The sequence below is a fragment of the Triticum urartu genome, chromosome 2 (assembly GCF_003073215.2).
Source record: "Triticum urartu cultivar G1812 chromosome 2, Tu2.1, whole genome shotgun sequence".
Classification (NCBI taxonomy): Eukaryota; Viridiplantae; Streptophyta; class Magnoliopsida; order Poales; family Poaceae; genus Triticum; species Triticum urartu.
Window position 1 is genome coordinate 360687118 of NC_053023.1, and position 10091 is coordinate 360697208.

Here is a 10091-nt window from a genome sequence, read left to right on the forward strand (position 1 = left end):
GTTATATCAGGAGAAGGTATAGCAGTAGACCCCAGCAAAAATTCAGTCAGTCACTGAATGGTTGGCACCCACTTCTGTTAGCAAGATCCGCAGTTTTGTTGGACTCGTAGGATACTACCGGAGATTCATCGAGAATTTTTCCAAGATTGCAAAGCCAATGACTGAACTATTGAAGAAGGATACTAAGTTTAAATGGACAGAAGATTGTGAGGCAAGTTTCTAGGAATTGAAGAAACGTTTGACTACAGCGCCGGTGCTAACACTGCCAGATATACATAAGGAGTTCCAAGTGTACTGCGATGCCTCACGCTTAGGACTTGGATGTGTGCTTATGCAGGACGGGGGAGTTGTCTCGTATGCCTCACGACAACTAAAACCTCATGAGTTAAACTATGCCACGCATGATTTGGAGTTAGCAGTCATAGTACATGCATTGAAGACCTGAAGACATTACCTTATTGGAAACCGTTGTGATGTGTACACGGACCATAAGAGTTTGAAGTACATTTTCACCTAGAAGGAGCTGAACCTTCGACAGAGGAGATGGTTGGAGCTTATAAAGGATTATGACATGAAGCTACACTATCATCCAGGAAAGGCCAATGTCGTAGAAGACCCTTTGAGCCAGAAGAGTTATGCTAATATCCTTGAAAGAAAGGGACTACCGAAGGAATTAGCAGAGGACATCATGGAACTTCGATTGGAGATTGTTCCTAGAGGATTTATTGCAACAATGGAGGTCCAGTCGACATTGCTGGACAAGATTCGGGAAGCTCAGAAGGAGGACAAGGAGATTGCCGAGATAAAGGAGAAGATGAGCAAAGGAAAGGCCAAAGGTTTTCGTGAAGATGAGAACGATACCCTATGGTTTGAGGACCGAGTTTATGTGCCCAATAACTAGGAGATCAGGAAGTTAATACTTCAAGAGGCCCATGACTCACCATACTCGATACACCCCGGAAACACCAAGATGTATTTGGATTTGAAGGAACATTTCTGGTGGACCGGTATGAAGAAGGATATTGCCGAGTATGTCGCCGTATGTGATGTATATCAGCGCGTGAAGGCAGAGCATCAGAAGCCAGCAGGACTATTACAGCCTATGCCGATACCCGAATGGAAGTGGGATAAACTGGGCATGGACTTTATCACCGGATTTCCCGGGACCAAAGCAGGATATGATTCCATATGGGTAGTAGTTGATCGCTTGACCAAAGTAGCTCACTTCATCCCAGTGAAAACCACCTATACAAGTGCAAAGCTCGCCAAGATATATATGTCCAGGATAGTATGTCTGCATGGAGTTCTGAGGACCATCGTATCAGATCGAGGAACACGGTTTACCTCAAAGTTTTGGCACCAGTTGCACCATACCTTGGGAACGAGATTGGAGTTTAGTACAACATTTCACCTGCAGACGGATGGACAAACAGAGAGAGTCAACCAAATTCCGGAGGACATGTTGAGAGCCTGTGCGCTAGATTATGGATCTAGTTGGGATGACAATTTGCCATACACAGAGTTTTCATACAACAATAGCTATCATGCCAGATTGAAGATGGCACCATATTGTAACATCCCAAATTTTCAATTTGGAATGTTATACACTAGATCATCATGCATAACATATTTTCTTGCATCTTGGCCGATCCTAGAAATTTCACGCAACTCAAGGACCTCCGGAGAGAGTTGGAGATTTCGTTATTTTCATATTTGAGAGTTTCTCAAATTTTGAAAAGAGGATCGTTTGATTTATTTGTTTTATCTTCAATAAATTTTTCGGTGTCAAAATATGAGAGAGGGAATAATATGACTTTCCCAAAATTTAGGAAAATGAAGATTTAATAAATAGATCAATTTTGTTTTCCGGAGTTTTATTTGCATTTTATTTGGATAGGGAAAAATGCGCGTTTTCGAAAATTGCATTTTTGGTCCGGAGAAAAGTTCATTTTGTTCGGCTCATTTTTAGGAGTCGGGGAAAATTTACTTTAGATTTTTCGGAGTTCGTTTAGATCTCTTTTTGTTTTTTTTTCTCTGCGCGCGGAAACTATTTATAAAAAAAAAACTGCACCAAGGCCGGCCAGGCCAAGGCCCAGCCGGGCCGAAGGCCACCGCGCCCCAGGCCACCGCGTGCCTAGCGCCAGGCGCCAGGGAGCCGGCGCCGCCGCCTCTTGCTCTACGAATCCTTTTAGGATTCTAGGGTAGCCCTTGCCCCTTTTTCCTTTGTTTCGTTATTCCTAGTCCTACTCCGTTTATTCTTTCCTATTCCTAGTCTAATTCCTTGCCCTCTACCCCAAGTAAACCCCTCCCCTCCCCAATATAAATACCCAAGCACCCCCCCTCTAAACATCAAATCAAAGCCCCTCTCCTCCACACCGCACCACCCCACCCCACGCCGCGCCGCCGCACCACCCCACACCCGCGCCGCCGCCGCACCTTGCCGCCGCCGCCCCACGCCCACGCCGCCGGAGCCCCTCACCGGAGACCTCGCCGAGGTAGCCCCGCGCTACATCTATTCTTTTCATCGGATCGTTTTCTTCTAATCGTTCCGATTCTTTTCTTCTCTAAACCGTTCCGGTTTTATAGATCGGTTTTTCGTTCGGTTTTTCTTCTCCGAAACCCTAGATCGGATTCGTTTTCTTCTCCGATTTAGTTGCCTTTGGACCGTTCGCCGGACCGTTCGTCCTAAGGAACGTGGTCACCGGATTCTTCTAGGTTAACGAACGCCCGTTCGTTTAACCGTTCTTCTTTTTCTTTTCGTCGGATTTATTCCGCGATCGCGATCTCAGATCCGATCTTCTTTCTAGTCTTTCTTTTCGCTCGTTTATCGGAATCAGGTGATTCAAGCGCCTGGAGTTTCGTCTCGAAACCGCCGTTCCGTCTAATCAACTTGAACAAGCTTTTGCCCCGATAAAAATTTGACCTAGTTTCAACTTGCTAGAACCGAGTTGTTTTCTTCCGCCGTTTGTTTTTCGTTTCTTTGTTCGGTTCGTTCTTTCTTTGCAACCAGAGTTCTTAAATTGAACTTTCTGGTTCGATCTCTTGTTCGAGTTTTACCTGTGCATTAGATGAGTACTTATTGTATGCTTGTTGTTTGTCTGCGATAGATTACCCGGATTGCGCCGCTTGTTACTTCGAAACCCTAGGACTCGCAGATCATCAGCAAGGCAATTAACACTTTGATCATACCTTTTCTACAATCCATGTTTTACTGCATTAGATCAATCCTCACACATTGCATGATTAGTATCTAATTAAATTGTGGGATGGGAAGTAGATGAGGTAGTACCTATTACCTGTATTACTATGAAACCTTTGGGAGTTACTTCTACGTTTGCTTATTATGCCATGCTATGCTAGTAGACGTGGATTGGGTGAGTGATATCCATGACAGATGTGAGTTGATAATTTTAATGGTTTATTTAAGGTGGCAACATAAACACACATCTGGGTGGATTGAGGCACCTGATGTCTATCAGGACTTGCCTGTTTTTTTTTGGACCACCACCCAGGCTCAAAGGGATCATAAGATCTTTCATGCTAGAAACTTCCGTGTGCAGCCATAAGCCATTATGGGCTCTGGCATAGTTGACTAAGTTGTGCGAACTCTTACGGGGTGGACTAGCAGATGTAGGGGTTGTAGGTGGTACGGTCTACCCCACATGTAAGGTGCTAGCGCTTCTGAAAGACTGTGTCTCGGTCATCCGTCTTCTCAAACACCATGTAGTGCGAGAAACCAAACGGAGGCGATCGAGTCTTGTGGGGAAAAGTGCGCAAACCTCTGCAGAGTGTACAAACTAATCATGATTAGCCGTGTCCCCGGTTATGGACAACTTGAGTATCTAGTACTTGAATATCATTGTGAATCTCAACATGTTACTTCTAATTAATGCTGTTGGGTTTTAATTGTACTTTTAATTGGGATTGAGAATGCTGTCAACCATTCTCAATGTTTCACAACCACCATGATAGTTAAATAAATTTATTCCTTTGCAGTAGGGAAAAACTGGCTTTACGCAAAACTGTAACCATAGAGCTTTCCACCAGCCATATATGCATATAGTATAGCTGTTTCATTCCATTACTCTCTATGTGTTACTTTGCCAGCATATTCCATGTGCTGACCCGTTTTCGGGCTGCAACTTCTCATGTTGCAGACTTTTTAGACGATGAGTAAAGAGCTTTTAGGTCGTGGCCCTATACTCAGTGATGCCGCTGGAGTTGATGGACCCATTTATCTTTCGAGTCTTCCGCTGTTATCGATATTAGATGGCCTTCAGCCATATTCAGTGTAATAAGTTCTTTTTGAGCCATCGATGTAATAAGTGTGTGATTGCAACTCTGCTATAAAACCTCGATGTACTGTGTGGTGTCAGCATTACTGATCCAGGGATGACACCGTAGCACAGTAGACGTGATCCATTCGGGTCAGGTCGCTACAGAGATGGTATCAGAGGACACGCTGACTGTAGGACACGACCACTAAGTTAAAGCCATAGATCACTATTCTCTCCTCATTTTCTAACTCCTCATCTTTTCTACTCTATTAGGATGACGAACATGAAGATTAAGTACACTCAACCGGATGAAGGCACACCATTTGGATTTCACCTGAAGGAAGTCACCAAGTACCTGAACATTGGATTACCAAGCTTCACGGGAACCTTCAACGCCACTCTGCCTGAAGAGGAGCGCTGGAAGATTCAAGCTCACGTTCCGGGAAGGACATTCGCGCCAATCACGAAGCCCATAGATAGTGTTTTCAATGCACCAACCTGGAGTCTGGGAAGGAGCATGGCAGCCCATATCACCATAGGACGCATTGGAGAAGTTTATCAAGAAGACCTCAAGGACACTATCTACCAGATTTGCGGACGCCGAGATGAACAATGGGAGTTAGCCAGCACCAAGAAGGATAGATCCAGTGCAGCATTCATCCAGGAGTTAAACCAGCACATTCGACGCCACGAGAACCAGATGTACAATGATATGATAGAGTTGAAGAATGCGAAGGCAAGGATCATCGAGCTAGAAGGAGAACTGAAGTCTACACGCAAGGACTACATGGACGAGATCGTAGATCTAGCAAGGCACAATAACGATCTTAAGCAGGAGATTGAAGAACTCAAGAGGAAGTTAGCATCCCAGGAGGAAGACGAGTACGTCGCATGTCCGGACAACTACATCATCATCGACGACACCGATTCGGATCCAAGTGAACCCGACTTTGAAGACGAAGCTGGAGCAGATATCATGGAGTCTTCCATCGGTTCAAATTTCTAGATGACCGCCAGATAGTAGTAGTATTTCCCCCATGTAAACATTATAGTCGAGCACTTTTGTGATAGTTTTAGACCGTTTGTAAGCCCTTGTTTGATTGATTGAAGTGATTTTGTGTGCATTTGCCTCATGTGCATATGGGTAGTGTTTTCCCTTTAGACCCCCTCTATTCTTAATTCTCGTCTTTTCTAAAACCCTCAGATGCCTCCGAGACGTGACAATGGATTTCCACCGGAGCTCACTCAGTTGATCCAACAGCAGAATCAGTTGATGCAGATGTTAGTCCAGAACCAGCAGAACAACAACAACAACCCACCACCACCACCACCACCACCTGTTGACCACTTAGCCCGTTTCCTTAGGCTGAATCTGCCGGTGTTTTCCAGTAGCACCGAGCCAATAGTAGCAGACAACTGGCTCCGTAAGATAGGAAGGGAGTTGACCACTGCAGGATGCACGGATGGTGAGAAAGTGAAGTTTGCCGCTCACCAGCTAGACGGACCCGCGGCAGCATGGTGGGAGAATTTCACAGCCACTTACCCAGTTGACACTGTCACATGGGATCAGTTTCAGCAAGCTTTCCGCACTGCCCATGTTTCAGCAGGAGCTATGGCCATAAAGAAGCGTGAGTTTCGCAACTTACGCCAAGGAGGAAGGACTATTGGCCAGTATGTGGAGGAGTTTAGTAAGCTAGCCCGTTATGCCCCAGATGACGTTGCTACGGATGCAGCTAAGCAGGAGAAGTTTCTGGAAGGGCTGAACGATGAACTAAGCATGAAGTTGATGGTAGCAAGTTTCAACAACTACCAGGAGTTGGTAGATCGTGCCATCATGATAGAAGGGAAGCAACAGCAGATGGAGAACCGTAAGAGGAAGTATGGACAGGGGAAGTATAACTCTGGAGCCCAGCAGAAGCCCCGTTTTACCCCTAAACCGGGATTTCAGTTTCAGCACACCCATGGAGGAGGTAGCTCGCACAACCATAATGGCCACAAGAATGGTAATGGGAATGGAGGAAGCAACGGCCAGAACTGTACCACCCCATCGACCCCAACCAAGAGAGACCTGAGCCAAGTCACCTGTTTCAAGTGTTCGAAGACCGGACATTATGCCAATGAATGTCCTGAAGGCCAGAATGGAAATGGCAATGGAAGCTCTGGGAAGAAGCCGAACCCTTTCAATAGGGGACAGGTGAACCACGTTAATGTGGAGGAGGTCGAAGATCAGCCCGATGCGGTAATCGGTAAGTTTTTGGTTAAGTCATTTACTGCACTCGTTCTTTTTGACACTGGTGCATCGCATTCATACATATCAAGGGGATTTGTGGATAAGTATAACCTGCCAACCCAAGCCCTTAGGTCACCCATGTTAGTAAGCTCACCAGGAGCAGAGTTTATGGCTACACGATGGTGTGATCGGTTACCATTAAGGATTGGTAACTATGTGTTTCCCTCAGACCTAATAGTATTGGAATCTCAAGGATTGGATGTGATATTAGGCATGGATTGGTTATCAAAGTATGAAGGGAATATTGAGTGTGCTAGTAAGTCAATTTTGCTTACTACACCAGAAGGGAGAAGGATCAAGTATGTATCCCGGCATGTACCAAAAAGGACACAAGTGAATTGCCTAACAGGAGTTGTGCAGGAAGAAGTACCAGTGGTAAAGGATTTTCCTGATGTATTTCCTGAGGAATTGCCAGGCATGCCACCGGATAGAGACATTGAGTTTTTGATTGAGTTATTGCCAGGTACAGGCCCAATATCGAAGCGACCATATAGGATGCCAGCAAAGGATTTGGTGGAAATTAAGAATCAGATTAAGGAGTTATTGGATAAAGGTTACATTCGCCCAAGTTCTTCACCTTGGGGATCACCCGTACTTCTAGTGGAAAAGAAGGATGGATCATTAAGGATGGTTGTAGATTATCGGGGATTTAATGAAGTAACCATCAAGAACAAGTACCCACTGCCGATGATTAATGATCTGTTTGATCGATTGCAAGGAGCTAAAGTGTTTTCCAAGATCGATTTGCGATCAGGGTACCATCAGTTGAAGATTCGAGAGCAGGATATACCTAAGACAACATTCACCACGAGATACGGATTGTATGAGTATACCGTTATGTCATTTGGATTGACTAACGCACCTGCCTATTTTATGAACCTGATGAACAAGGTATTTATGGAGTTTTTGGATAAGTTCGTCGTAGTGTTCATTGATGACATCCTGATTTATTCAAAGAATGAAGAGGAACATAAGGAACATTTGCGTTTGGTTTTGGAGAAACTAAGGGAACATCAGTTATATGCCAAATTTAGCAAATGTGAGTTTTGGTTGAAGGAAGTAGGATTCCTCAGACACGTTATATCCGGAGAAGGTATAGAAGTTGACCCCACAAAGGTTGAGACCGTAACCGAATGGGAAGCACCAACAACAGTTGGAGAGATCCGGAGTTTTCTTGGACTCGCAGGATACTACCGGAGATTTATTGAGAATTTTTCAAAGATTGCGAAGCCTATGACGGAATTGTTGAAGAAGGATACTAAGTTCAAATGGACTGAGGAGTGTGAGGCTAGTTTTCAGGATTTGAAGAAACGATTGGTTACGTCACCAGTGTTGATATTGCCAGATCAGACCAAGGATTATGAGGTGTATTGCGACGCTTCACGTCGAGGACTTGGAGCAGTGCTTATGCAGGGAGGAAGAGTTGTTTCGTATGCTTCACGACAACTGAAGCCTCATGAGTTGAATTATGCCACGCATGATTTGGAGTTAGCAGCCGTAGTGCATGCATTGAAGACGTGGAGACATTTCCTCATTGAAAATCATTGTGAGGTGTACACGGATCATAAGAGTTTGAAGTACATTTTCACGCAGAAGGAGTTGAATCCCAGACAAAGGAGATGGTTGGAGCTCATCAAGGATTATGACATGAGATTGCATTACCATCCCGGAAAGGCTAATGTAGTAGCTGACGCATTGAGCCATAAGAGCCATGTCAATACGATAATGACGGGGAAAATACCCAAGGAGTTAGCAGAAAACCTTCGTGAGCTATGTTTGGAAATAGTTCCGAGAGGCTATGTAGCCGCATTGGAGATTCAATCAACATTGATGGATAAGATCAGAGAAGCTCAGAAATCTGACAAAGAGATTGCTGCTATAAAGGAGAAACTTAGCAAAGGAAAAGCAAAGGGATTTCGTGAGGATGAGCACGATACCCTATGGTTTGAGGACCGTGTTTATGTGCCCAATGACCCAGAGATCAGGAAGTTGATTTTGCAGGAGGCACATGATTCACCGTATTCGATTCACCCAGGGAATACCAAGATGTATTTGGATTTGAAAGAAACATTCTGGTGGACCGGAATGAAGAAGGATATTGCAGCATATGTGGCAGTTTGTGACGTATGTCAGAGAGTAAAGGCAGAGCATCAGAAGCCAGCAGGATTGTTACAACCATTGCCGATACCCGAATGGAAGTGGGATAAGATAGGCATGGATTTTATCACAAGACTACCCAGGACAAAAGCAGGGTATGACTCGATATGGGTAGTAGTTGATCGTTTGACGAAGGTAGCACATTTCATTCCAGTTAAGACCACTTACACCAGTGCTAAGTTGGCAAAGATATACATGACTAGGATCATTTGTTTGCATGGAGTTCCAAGGAGTATCGTATCAGATAGAGGAACCCAATTTACCTCAAAGTTTTGGAATCAGTTGCATGAAACTTTGGGAACCAGACTAGAGTTCAGCACAGCTTTTCATCCGCAGACAGATGGACAGACCGAGAGAGTCAATCAGATTTTGGAAGATATGCTGAGAGCTTGTGCACTAGATTATGGATCTAGCTGGGACGATAACTTGCCGTATGCGGAGTTTTCTTATAACAACAGTTATCAAACCAGTTTGAAGATGGCACCTTTCGAAGCTTTATACGGAAGGAGGTGCAGGACACCGTTGTCATGGAACGAAGTTGGAGACCGACAATTCTTTGGACCAGATTTGATTAAGGAGTCTGAACGGAAAGTTAAGTTGATTCGCGATAGGCTCAAGGTAGCCCAGTCTAGGCAGAAGAGCTATGCAGATTCTAAACGCAAGGAGATAGTTTACGAAACCGGAGACAGAGTTTATCTTCGAGTATCCCCACTTCGAGGAGTTAAGCGCTTTGGAGTTAAGGGAAAATTAGCACCGCGTTTCGTTGGACCGTTTAAGATCTTGAAACGTATGGGAGAAGTCGCGTATAAGTTGGAATTACCAGAGGGACTGTCAGGAGTTCATGATGTATTCCATGTTTCTCAGCTGAAGAAATGTCACGCCGAGATGGCAGAGATACCGCTAAGAGATACAGTGCCATTAGAAGCAATTCAGTTGAAGGACGACTTAACATATGTGGAGAAGCCAGTCAAGATTCTCGATTATGCCAGCAGAGTTACCCACAGCAAGGTTATCAAGTTTTGCAAAGTTCAGTGGAACCATCATTCAGAGGATGAAGCCACCTGGGAGAGAGAAGAAGATTTGCTCAAGGATCACCCTCACCTATTTTCTAGCCAACCCGAATCTCGAGGGCGAGATTCATCTTAAGGGGGGTAGGTTTGTAACATCCCAAATTTTCAATTTGGAATGTTATACACTAGATCATCATGCATAACATATTTTCTTGCATCTTGGCCGATCCTAGAAATTTCACGCAACTCAAGGACCTCCGGAGAGAGTTGGAGATTTCGTTATTTTCATATTTGAGAGTTTCTCAAATTTTGAAAAGAGGATCGTTTGATTTATTTGTTTTATCTTCAATAAATTTT